Raw genomic sequence first — 12,186 nt, forward strand, 5'->3', positions numbered from 1 at the left:
CATACGCCAAATATATACCAGGAGAGCAAACATCCAGGTTTAGGCCAAGACAAATGGGAGTGTAAAAAGCACGTGGAAGAGGGCAGAGAGGACAAGTACTGCAAGACCTGGCTGGTGAGAGCCACAACTGATGGTCAGGGAGGCAAGTTTCAACTTTTTGCCTTGAGCACAAACTGCAATATTAGAAAAAGGAGTTTGCAAAAGGAATTTAAGGAGGACACTAAGGCCTTCTGGCTTCCTCTGTGTCACAAGCCCAATTATACTGGCATCCATGTCCAGGGGTAGAAATCCCTCAGCAGAGCTTCTCTGCATACCATTGCTGCAGTCACGGGGCATCTTTGTGCATTGGTCATACCCTCTGGGCAGCTGAGGCCAAGAATGTGTGCACAATGGCAATTAGTCAAAGAGGAGAAATTTCAATTTAATTCCATTTCAACCTCTCACCCGAGCTGTTAACGCTTGGGAAAGGATTTTAATAAAATGGGACAAACGGTGATCTCATTTGCCGTAACTAACGCTATAGTTACAGATGCACCATCTGATTCCAGGCACAGAAGAACAGAGGATTATTGGATTAATTCTAATCTCATAATTGATTCATTCTGGTTTTAGTCTGCTTGTAAAGCAAGATAAGATCTTAATATTGTGCATTCAGCACAACAACCACTTGCCTTTCAGAGAAGCCTCTAATTTCTGTGAGTGATTAGCTCACACCACATCCCCAGTTTGGCACAGTCCCAGACTATGGGGAAATTTGGAGCAACATCCAGACTTTGCAGCTGGTTCTTATCTGAATGAGGGGCCTGGCTATATTTACTATTAAGGCAATATTAAGCTCTAGAGCTGAACACAAGTATGAGTTTGTTCATGTACAAAAGCAAGGAGAGACTGTCCCAATAGATCTTACAAGTCCGTAGCTGATTTGCCACAGTGAATGGAGAAAAACAGTCCAGTTGAAAATGTGATGAGAAACAAAAATATTCATATACCATACTAATGCCAGGCCTGGAGGTAGACTGTGGGGATGGACACACAGATCACTGTCAAGGTCAAGACCTGGGCACAGTTAATGGTCATCTAAGTATCACTGATGATATGGAAAACATTTCTGGCTGTTTAGAGAAGCACCTGTCAGTGTGCACAGTCAGGACATGGCCTCAGGGCACACTGCTGTCAAGAGACTGCTGTCTCACCCATGCCACATATACTACCTACCTGAGAACTGCTCATCTAACCAACTTGACACATCTTTGGGGAAAGGTGAGCAAGACCAGCTGTCAAGATGCATTCTCAGAAGACATTTCAATAGATCTGTCATCCACAGCACTCTTTTCTCTGCCTGTGCCCCTTATCCTGCTGCATTTCCACTAAAGTTTAAAGCTTTTTGAGAAAGAGTATATGTCAGCTTGTTTTTACAACACCTATTGCAATACGCAGAGGCAACACTCACCCCAAGTCTTTTTTAGAACTAAATCTTTCCAGCCACCTGTTTCAGCCTCAACGAATGGAGATGACTGAGCTGCTATCAAGGCTGAGAAAGAGGTACAGAAGGGAACACTGGATGTGTGCAGTGAGACACATTTGGGCTCTGATCCTGGCAGACAGTGAAGTCTGACTTTGGCCATACAGATCACAGAATCATAGAATCATTTTGGGTGGAAGAGACCCTCAGAATCATCAAGTACAACCGCAACCTAATCTAACTCTAGCACTAAACCATGCCCCCAAGAACCTCTTCTAAATGCCTTTTAAACATCTCCAGGGATGGTGACTCCACCACTTCCCTGGGCAGCCTGTTCCAACACCTGACAACCTTTTCGATTAAGAATTTTTTCCTAATATTCAATCTAAACCTCCCCTGGTACAACTTGAGGCCATTTCCTCTTTTCCTCTCACTTGCTACATGGGAGAAGAGACCAACACCCTCCATGCTCCAACCTCCTTTCAGGTAGTTGTAGAGGGTGAGAAGGTCTCCCCCCAGCTCCTGTTCTCCAGGCTGAACAGCCTCAGGTCCCTCAGCCGCTCCCATCACACTTGTGCTCCAGGCCCTCCACCAGCTTTGTTGCCTCCTCTGCACTCTCTCTGGTACCTCAATGTCCTTCTTATGGTGAGGGGCCCAAAACTGAACACAGTATTCAAGGTGCTTGATACCATCTGGAATGCCGTGGACCTTGTTCATGGAGAGACACGTCCTGAATCCTCCAATTAACAAGAAGACACGGGCACTGACATGACTCTTTGCCTAGACCAGCAGTGACTTCTCTGCTGGGAATGGAAGTCAAGACCTTGTGAAGGTAGCGGTGGTGGGAGTGAATGGGTGTGTGAGATAATCAGGTAGGGAAAAAGCTCTAATCCTGTTGGTTCTTCAGCAAACCCCAGCATCCAGATTCACTGCTGGATGTCATTTATTCTGCCTCTCCCATGATGTCCTCTCAAGTCTGATGTCTGAATCTGTGAGCTTGCTCTCATCTGAAACTTCTGCAGCAGATTCTTGATTACTGTTGCTGTGGGAAGACATTCGTGTAACCCAAACACAGGCTCTGCATCTGCCATGGTGAATCTCAATTCCAACAGAAGTCATAGAGAGACCCCCAGAAAGGGTGTATAGGGGATAAGGCTTGGGGAAACAAAAAGATCAGGGTGACATACCTGTTGTCATGTCTGCTGCCTGCTCCCAGGCCCACAACGCCTCCATTGCCTCGGCTCTACACCTCTCCAGAGCAGGGGTGATGCTACCTACAAGAGAGACAATGCTAGCAATAGGCTGTTCTTTCCTTCTCAACACGCCACAAGCAGCTTCCTCCTACTCTTCCAGCAGTTTTCAGATCCACATGTCCATGCATTTCTGTGTCAGGATCTCTGGGCCTTGGGATGGACATGGACATGGACAAAGACTCCAAAGGGTGTGGAGAGCATAAATCTGGGAAAGCGTGGAGGGGAAGGTACCCAAAACTTCAACATGGGCTATACTATCACCACAGATCCTAGGGAGACCCAGTTATCTAGAACCTGGGGAACGGAACAGGAGACAGAGAAAATAAGGGGCTTCCATTTAGCCATTGCTCCTAAAACCTCACTGCCAACAGGACCATGATACCTGACAGCATCCAGAGCTTCTATTTTCTCTCATTCTTGTGAAATGGCATCTTCTATCAAGCCCAGCTGGGTTACATACACCCCTGTGAAGGAATTGATGTCACTGGGGCTTCATGGACTAAGATCACCCCAAAATGTCTGCTGAGGAATAAAGACCTCTCTGTCAAATCTCCGATCACTTTATGGCTATGCCTGCACCATTTCTCTGTCTCCCTTCCATCTTTGCCTGCATGCCTCCTAGCTGAATTACATTTACTGAGCTGACACTGGCACCAAGCTGGCCAGCCCATGTTTTAATAAAATCACTCTGCCCCTTCCTCAAACAGATTACTCCAGTATTTCAATTATCATGCTGGTAATTAGAAACCTTAGTGAATGAATAGCAGCTTCATTCCAACAGAGGCCAGAGGAGTATGTTGTCCCCGAGACACATCCCCAACCATTTTAATCACTCCTGAAATACTGCTTGAGGCTAGAAAGGAGACACTCAGTTGCTATGAGATGGCTTTTGAAAAGATCCAGTGTACCTAACATGGGTGGGGACTGGATGACTGGAGATGTTATTTTCCACCTTCTCTTCTGCCCACACAAAAGGCAGAAATAATGGTGATTGCATAGGGATCTGACCTTTACACATCCAACCTCTATGCCCCTAAAAACAATACGCAGATTCAAGCAATTAATGTTTTAAGGGGTTCATATTGATTTTCATTTAATTTGTAAGTGTAGAATTCATAAGCAGTAGTCAAAAATAACTAAGAAGCTGGGGAGGCATCTTTAACATGAAAGACAAAATGAGAAGGGTTAGAGGGCAGACACGGGGTCTGTGTTGTCTGTCTCTTGGTAAGTCTGATTGCCAGATCTAACAACCTTGTCGAGCCAGAGCACGTCACTAGGCAATGCTGCTTCCTTATAGATCATGCAGTTACCTGGCTGAACGTTTCACACCACTGGTGAAAGGTTTTAAAGGTTCTCCTTTGTCTTGTTAGAAACAGCACAGATGTAAACCAGAGGAAGCTGTCAGTATCCACAGGATTTCATTTGGAGGGCTGGGGTGGGACTCAAAACAAACAAATATATGATGAGGTATTTTTAAATAAATGAGGTTTTACTTTCTTTTTCAACATAACATTTCCCTAAAAATATACTTTTTGTGTAACAGTGTTGTAAAATTCAAAACAACTGCAGTTACAATGAGACATTTCAGTGATATGAAAATTAGTTCTTATAATTTGACTTTAATATGACTCCAATTGTGATTTGCTGTGGGAAAATTTTATATAGTAGAAATCTGCTCCAAATTGCATTCATCCTTTTTGGTGTTGAGAGTCCAATGCCAAGTTTAAGTGGTACCTGTAGTGGTGACATCGTGGATCAGGAGAACCTGATTCTTCTCCACCATGTCCCTTGTGTTGCTCCTTGTACTTGTGCAGGATGGCAATGCAACCTCAGTACTGGAAAGAGCAACGGGCTATGGTGTGTGTCCCCTTTCTACTGCTCATGTTCTGAGAGAGGAAGGACCTCTCCAGGTGGGAAGAAAGGAGGAAAAGAAATCAACCTCATTTTTACAGAGGTATAGATGTTGACTTCTAAGAATATTTTTCAGACCAACTCAAAGTAAATTCCTGGTCTCCATGAAGCTGTAGGAGCATTGTTAGGAACTGCAGGGCAGTTAATGGTGCCAAGCAGAGAGCTTCAACCTAAGAAACTCTCTCATGAGGTTTGACGCAACTGCATAGACATAATCCTGTAGTCCTTCACCTGGGAGAAGATGAATCATTTGAACTTTTAAAGTGATGTTCTTGGAACCAGATTCATCCCAGCCAGCATCCACACAGAATGGATCCATTAAAGATTCTGCCTTCAAACAGCATGCATCTGTTTGTCCGGCCCCAGATATCTCATTAACACATCTGCAAAGTTGTGTTACTATTGTCCTTTGATCACGACAACTTTTATGAATGTTTCTCCATGAAGTCTGAATATAAGCCAAGTAACAAACACCAAGCATGTGTGACTGCAATGTGTCTTGCCATTCGGATGATACTTCAGAAAGAAAGGCGAAGGCAGAGATAGGGAATGTAACCAGATGACAAATATTGGCAGAAACTTTGCAACCCGGACAAAGAGTATTGTCTTTTTGTTACTTCCCATGCAGTGAATATAAAGGCCATGGGTACAATACTAAGCCTTGATTTTACAAAAACTTCTGAACATGAGTAATTGAATACACAAACACATTTTAATTAAGTACAGGTTGTCACATGATTACCTATATCTCCCAGCTGGCATCAGTCTTTTTATGCTGGCTATATAGGTGCATGTTTTGGCTTACACCAGCTCATCACCTACACAGACAAGAAGCAGATTAGGGACAAGAGACACAATACTGCCTCAGATCATTCCAAAAAATCCGTGTTCAAGCTATGAGAATTCCCACATGGGTGGACTCGCTGGGAAGAGTTATTTCCAGGAGAGCACATACATACTAGCAGGAAATAAGTTCTCTGTCATACAAGCTCCATCTGGCACGTAGCATGCAAAGCACACATGATTATGCCCATCTGACCTAATGAATGGAAATGCTTCAAGGTTGCCACACAGATAGTTGTCTGGGCAGTCTGGGGACTTATCTGTCTCCTTTGTCATCAGTGATTTCTGCTCACAAAAGCCCTGGGGTGAGGATTTGGTGGTTAAGGAATGTGTAGGCATGGAAGCTCTCAGATCCTCTGCAAAACCCTCCTAGCATCAAAAGCCTCAATTCAGATTGAAAGCATTGCTGTTCGCAGAAAGAAGCCAGGCTTCTGGGTTCTTTCTTGGTGTGCGGGCATTAAATGTACTTACGTATGGAGAAGAATGATTCAAAAGGTCCCCACTGCAAAATGAGTCACCAGCTAGGCTTGGTTTCTGTGCTAATTTCAAGGCAAATATGTATTAGCAGAGGCAAAGATCAAGGTTTTAAGGGCAAATGGGTTAATCTGCAGCTATGGTCCAATCTCCCCCAGTGTAGTGAGGATGCTCTATTGCTACAATGGTGGAGGAAACCGGGGTGAAGAAAAGCAAATCCAAGGATTAGTATGATGACCTGGCATTGATAAAGCCATTTTCAAATCCTTGCTTGACTACAGATGAGTTGCAGGCCCCAGAAAACTCTCTTGGTCTTATGTCCTCACAGGTGTTTATCATCCAGCTCCTGTAGAAAACAACAGGGACTGTGTGTGGAGATTTATTTGTCTTGTCATCAAAGACCTGGACGTCTTTGCTGAACAGTTTTAGACTTTGGAAGGCATGTTCCAGATTTTAAAAAGAATGGTCAACTTTTATGTAAAATGCAGAGCTGATACACAAAACAAATGTTAGAGAGCATGAAGTAGCTAGATAGTAGAATACAGGAGTCACTTCTGTAAAAACAGCACAGAAACTAAAACAGGTCAAAACTCAGAATATGCAAAATGTTTTCAGGATTCCTTATAGAATGAATTTACTCTGCTGAGGCCAGAAGAAATCCACTTTGGATTCAACTGACTTAATTTTTCTATTGTAGTCGGAACAATGTAGCCAAGCCTTAGCCAAAGTGGCACTTTGAGAGTCTTGACATGAAATGTTTTGATAAATTTTCATTGATCTTTTTGACTCATGTGAGACCTCTCCACAAAACACTTCCATTCATCAGTTACCAAAGCTGTCAAAAAAAAACTGAATAATGAAAACTGCATTTAAGGGAAAGTCCATTTTTCTGCATTTTACACATCTTTATATGAACAGTTCTTGATATTTCTTCTACAACACATCCCTTAACAGAGAGAAGAAAGCAAAAGTTCAATTTCATATGAGAAGGAAAGTCTGAAAGTTTTTTCATTGCAATCAGTCTCTTTCTGTTCATGATTTTATTTACTGAAGTCTGAAGGCAGAATTCACATGTAGGGTAAAAGACAGAATTATGAGGAGCATTTTTGGCTCTATGTTTGATTATGTGTTGTTGGAGTCAGCAGCTCCTGCCTAGCTTGGTACTAACTGAAATTCTCCCAGGTAAAAAGGATGTGGGATATCAATGTGTTTTTCAGTGGACAAATGTAATTATGTCAGAATTACAGACATCACAGACCACCTATCCGCCAGTGGCCCAATGCTGGGAGTTGGCTTTAAGTGACAATGGAAATCGATTTGTCACCAACACAGCTGGGTTAGAGGAACAGTGAAGTGTGTCCAACTTCAGTGAGGATCTCTGAGGTGAGCAGAGTGACTTGAAAGACCCATTTAAATAACATATTCCAAGCACAGATATGGACTCAAATAAAAAACAGCAATTTCGCAGACACAGAGAATAGCATTTGTCTGACTAGTGCAGCATTCCCTTCAAATCCCCAACTCAAGCTCATTTCATAAATGCATTGTACAGTAATAATAAGATTTCTCCCCTCACAAATACCATCACCAGTTAATCCTCACACATGTAAATATTAGCTCTTTTCACCCAATTGAATGTAAGCTTTATAAGGAAGAAAAGTAAATTCACATCCACATGGCATCCAGCAAGAATCACTGCATGAATTATTAAAAGCCAGTATTTGAAGTCCTCTCTTGCTGGGTGAAGAGAGTTTCTAAGATGGATGTTCCCCATAAAGCCCATTTTGAAGTGAAAGGACAACTTATATCCATTTTGGCACTTATCTGTCTACCCACCTGTTTAGAACTCTTTCAGGTTTTTGAACTGAAGGTTACAATTCTAACCTCACTAGAGATAATAGGGCTGAGCCATCAGTGTCAGTAGGATTAAAATGACATGCCCAGTGATTTTCCTGCGAGTTTACACAGCTTCCCGAAGCTCAGAACTTAGTAATAGTTTACGGGATTCATAGATTCTGGGAATTAGCATTCCAAATTGTGAACAGTAGGATGGACAAGATATTCCATCTGCCTTTGCTTTTTGGACAAATTCAGCTAGGAAATATGCAAAGGTGGCTCTTGTTGACTTTGCAGGTTGGTCACATGGAACACCAAGTTCCTACAAGCGGAATCTCTTACTTTGCCATATCACTCAGACCATTTTGCAGGACAAGGAGAGAAGGATGGGTGTAATTTGGGCGATTGTAGCAATGTAGGCGTACGTTTCTTGCTGTTGACTCTGCAACTTGAAAACACCAGGGAATATTTGGCTTCTTTGGTTAACATTTAATCCAAGAAAGAATGAAGAATAAGGATTTAATTGTAAGGTTATTGAAACAGATGAAAAAGTCCACCTTCACTTTTTGGACTTCAGTGGTGTTCCCCAGGGGTCAGTGTTGGGTCCAGTCCTGTTTAACATCTTTATTGATTATTTAGATGAGGGGATTGAGACCATCATCAGCAAATGTGCTGATGACACCAAGCTGGGAGGGAGTGTCGACCTGCTGGAAGGCAGGAGGGCTCTGCAGAGGGATCTGGATAGACTGGAAAAATGGGCTGATTCCAATGGGATGAAGTTCAATAAGGCCAAGTGCCGGGTGCTGCACTTTGGTCACAACAACCCCCTGCAGCGCTACAGGCTGGGCGCAGAGTGGCTGGAGAGCAGTCAGACAGAAAGGGACCTGGGGGTGCTAATTGACAGGAAGCTCAACATGAGCCAACAGTGTGCCCAGGTGGCCAAGAAGGCCAACGGTATCCTGTCCTGTATCAAAAACAGCGTGGTCAGCAGGACAAGGGAAGTGATCCTTCCCCTATACTCTGCATTGGTGAGGCCACACCTGGAGTATTGTGTTCAGTTCTGGGCCCCTCAGTTCAGGAAAGACATTGAAGTGCTGGAGCGGGTCCAGAGAAGAGCAACAAGACTGGGGAAGGGACTTGAACGTAAGACCTATGGGGAGAGGCTGAGGGAGCTGGGCTTGTTTAGTCTAGAGAAGAGGAGGCTTAGAGGTGAGCTCAGCACTCTCTAGAACTACCTGAAGGGAAGTTCTAGCCAGATGGGGATTGGTCTCTTCTCCCAGGCAGTTAGCAATAGGACAAGGGGGCATGGGCTTCAACTCTGCCAGGGGAAATTTAGGCTGGATATTAAAAAGCAATTATTTGCAGAGAGAGTGGTCAGGCATTGGAATGGCTGCCCAGGGAGGTGCTGGACTCACCATCCCTGGAGGTTTTTAAACTGAGATTGGACATGGCACTTAGTGCCATGATCTAGTCAATGGACTGGAGTTGGACCAAGGGTTGGACTTGATGATCTCTGAGGCCTTTTCCAACCCAGTCGATTCTGTGATTCTGTGATAATCTTCACTTACATTTCATCTGCACACAGATGATGAAACTTCCTCCAGTCCAGGGCTATGGTCTCTCATATTTCCATGCAGAGTGTGCACTCAGAAAGTTGTACACCTGAGTCAGCAACGTGCTGGAGTCCTTTTCTTTTTGTGTTGTGTTGACTCCAGAATGGTATCCTAGGGAGATGTATCATATCTGTGAAGAGATGTATCATATCTGTGAATCTGTCGTTTGTCAGGAATATCCAAGTGAGAAGGTCTGGCAGATATAGCTTTTCTTCAGAGATGGAATGAATGAAGATGAGTTATTTCTTGTGGTAAGCAAACACACACCACCTCATCCTTTGGACTGATGTCAAAATGACACCTCAGCTGAGCCAAGAATGACACATTCATATTCCAAGTGACAGAAAACCACTGTTAGTCATACTGCAAGATAGGACTCTGACGTCTCAGTATCTCATGTACCATTCACAGAGACTTTGACAGGCTTGAGAGGTGGGCCTGTGCAAACTTCATGAAGTTCAAGAAGGCCAAGTGCAAGGTCCTGTACAAGGCTTGGGGAAACGCCAAGCACAAATACAGGCTGGACAGAGAATGGACTTGTAGCAGCCCCAAGGAGAAAGACTTGAGAGCATTTGTTGCTGAGAAGCTCAATGTGACCCAGCAATGTGCTTTTGCTGCCGAGAAAGCCAATAGTGTCCTGGACTGCATCAAAAAAAAACGTGACCAGCAGGTCGAGGGAGGTGATTCTCCCTCTGTAATCCACTCTTGTGAGAGCCCACCTGGAGTACTGTGTTCAGCTTCAGGGGTCCCAACATAAGAGGGATGTGGACCTGCTGGAGAGAGTCCAGAGGTGGGCCATGAAGATAAGCAGAGAGCTGGAACACCTCTCCTATGAAGACAAGCTGAGAGAGTGGGGGCTGTTCAGCCTGGTTGTCAGGCATTGGAACAGGCTGCCCAGGGAAGCAGAAGAGTCACCATCCCTGGAGGGGTTTAAAAGATGCATAGATGAGGTTCTTAGGGACACGGTTTAGTGACAGTGTTGGGTTGACAGGTGGACACTATGATCTTGAGGGTCTCTTCCAACCAAAATGATTCCATGACTCTATGAATGCAGAGCTCATTTACAGAGATCTGGGATCCTCTGTTCTCTCACTGACCCCCTCTTTGAAGTCCTGAAAGACTGAAAATGAAATTGCCAGAACAAAAATAAACTTCAGCCAAAGGAAATGAAGCAAATAACTGCCACCCTTGATAATTTAGAAAAAGTTCCTTCACCTTGGTACCTGCTGCTCCACGGAGAGCTCTGAGTGGGGATTATTGCTCAGACAGACTTTGTTTCCTCACACAAATGACACCAGCCTGTACCCCTTGGCAATCTGTGGTCCATCACCCCAGTATACGGAATAATTCATGGCATTATTGCTCTTCATTGTACTTTCCAGTGTTCAGTTGTCATTCCAGAGTCTCTGTTCTTAGACAATTACAATTTATCTCAGCATATACACTTCTATTTAAAAATCTTCTCTGATCTTTTTTATTCCATTCGCATGGAGTCTATAGGTTGCTTTCAGAAAGGAAGAACAACATCCAGAACCACGTTCAAGCTAAAGGCATATTTCTAAGACATTTATAGCAGATTACTAGGTACTTAACACCAGTTTAAATAACTGGTTTATTAGAGCAAATTAAACAGTATAGACTGTAAAAAATGATTAAAGTAATTTTTCCTAAAAATGGATTATTCAAGTAAGCTTTTCACAAAGGTAACTTCCAGTTAATTTTAAAAATTATCTTCCATTTCATTGGGATGTGCCAAAAAACCCACAAAGTTTTGTTTTGTTTTTACTATGCAAAAATGCCCCATGAGATACTTAGTGTATCTGCCTCTTTTTAGATTCTTCTCTGTGGACAAAAAAGACCTGGGAGATGTGGGTGTTACATCTCCTGCAGCTTGTTATGGCCAGGATTATGGGGAATACTTTTTATTCCCCAAATGTTGTTCCCCCTCTGCTCTTCTGTAAGGAGACTTCATGTTATATCCTGAGGCTTACAGGAAAGCAAGGAAGCCTATAGAGTGGGAGAAAGTAATATGTTCTCGTACTTCATCCCCAAAGGCAGTGTTACAGCAATTAGGAACTGACTCTACTGCTTATTAGGAATAAAAATGGTATTGAAATTTTCATATAAATGTTTAATCATTTATAGCCAAGAAGGTTATTTCAGCACTTTACACCCATCTCTGATATCTGTAACTTGCTCATAACATCGTTGTTACACAACACGAACAGCACTACAGACTATTAATTAACCTTTTGTACAGGCAGCCTTTAGACCAAATGTGATCAATAGGATTTAAAAACATGCATGGTAGATTTTGGTCAAAAGGCTTCCAGGACACGCAGTAAAAAAGTGCCTGGGAATTGCTTGGGAGATTTCTGACTCTGATGCTTTTGGGTTTCTGTGGGGTTTTTTTGTGAATCTGTGTTTCAGGGCTTCTTGTAGGAGCACCACAAAATCAGAGCTTTACTCTGTCAAGCTAAAAAGAACAATATTAGATCTATTAATTAGACTTTTAAAATTCTGGCCATTCTATAGGGCTACATGTGAATTCAGCTGATTCCTCCTTTTAGCATAGTTGGTCGGTGGGAGTGCGGGTGTGGGAGTCGAAGGGTAGGAGAAGTTTAGCCATCTTTTCCCAAATTTGTTTTCACTAGCCAGAGGATTTTGTAGATAGGAGATGATAAATCCCTAGCAACGCAAGCCCCTGACAGATGGTGTTAAATGGCTTTGAGAATACTTCAAAATCTGCCCTACTTTTTATTCCCCAAATGTTGTTCACTCTCTGCTTTTTTTA

At 43.1% G+C, this 12,186-nt stretch overlaps 1 long non-coding RNA gene across 1 annotated transcript in view; it reads right to left on the reverse strand.

Moving 5' to 3' along the window:
* LOC110354911 (uncharacterized) overlaps positions 1 to 12,186 on the reverse strand; it is a 91,941-nt gene that overhangs the window by 15,462 nt on the left and 64,293 nt on the right. The window contains exon 2 of the long non-coding RNA XR_010469673.1: positions 2,650 to 2,736. This is a non-coding gene — a long non-coding RNA (uncharacterized LOC110354911). The remainder of the gene's footprint in view (positions 1 to 2,649; positions 2,737 to 12,186) is intronic.

Source organism: Columba livia, chromosome 1 (genome assembly GCF_036013475.1).
Source record: "Columba livia isolate bColLiv1 breed racing homer chromosome 1, bColLiv1.pat.W.v2, whole genome shotgun sequence".
NCBI classification, from domain to species: domain Eukaryota; kingdom Metazoa; phylum Chordata; class Aves; order Columbiformes; family Columbidae; genus Columba; species Columba livia.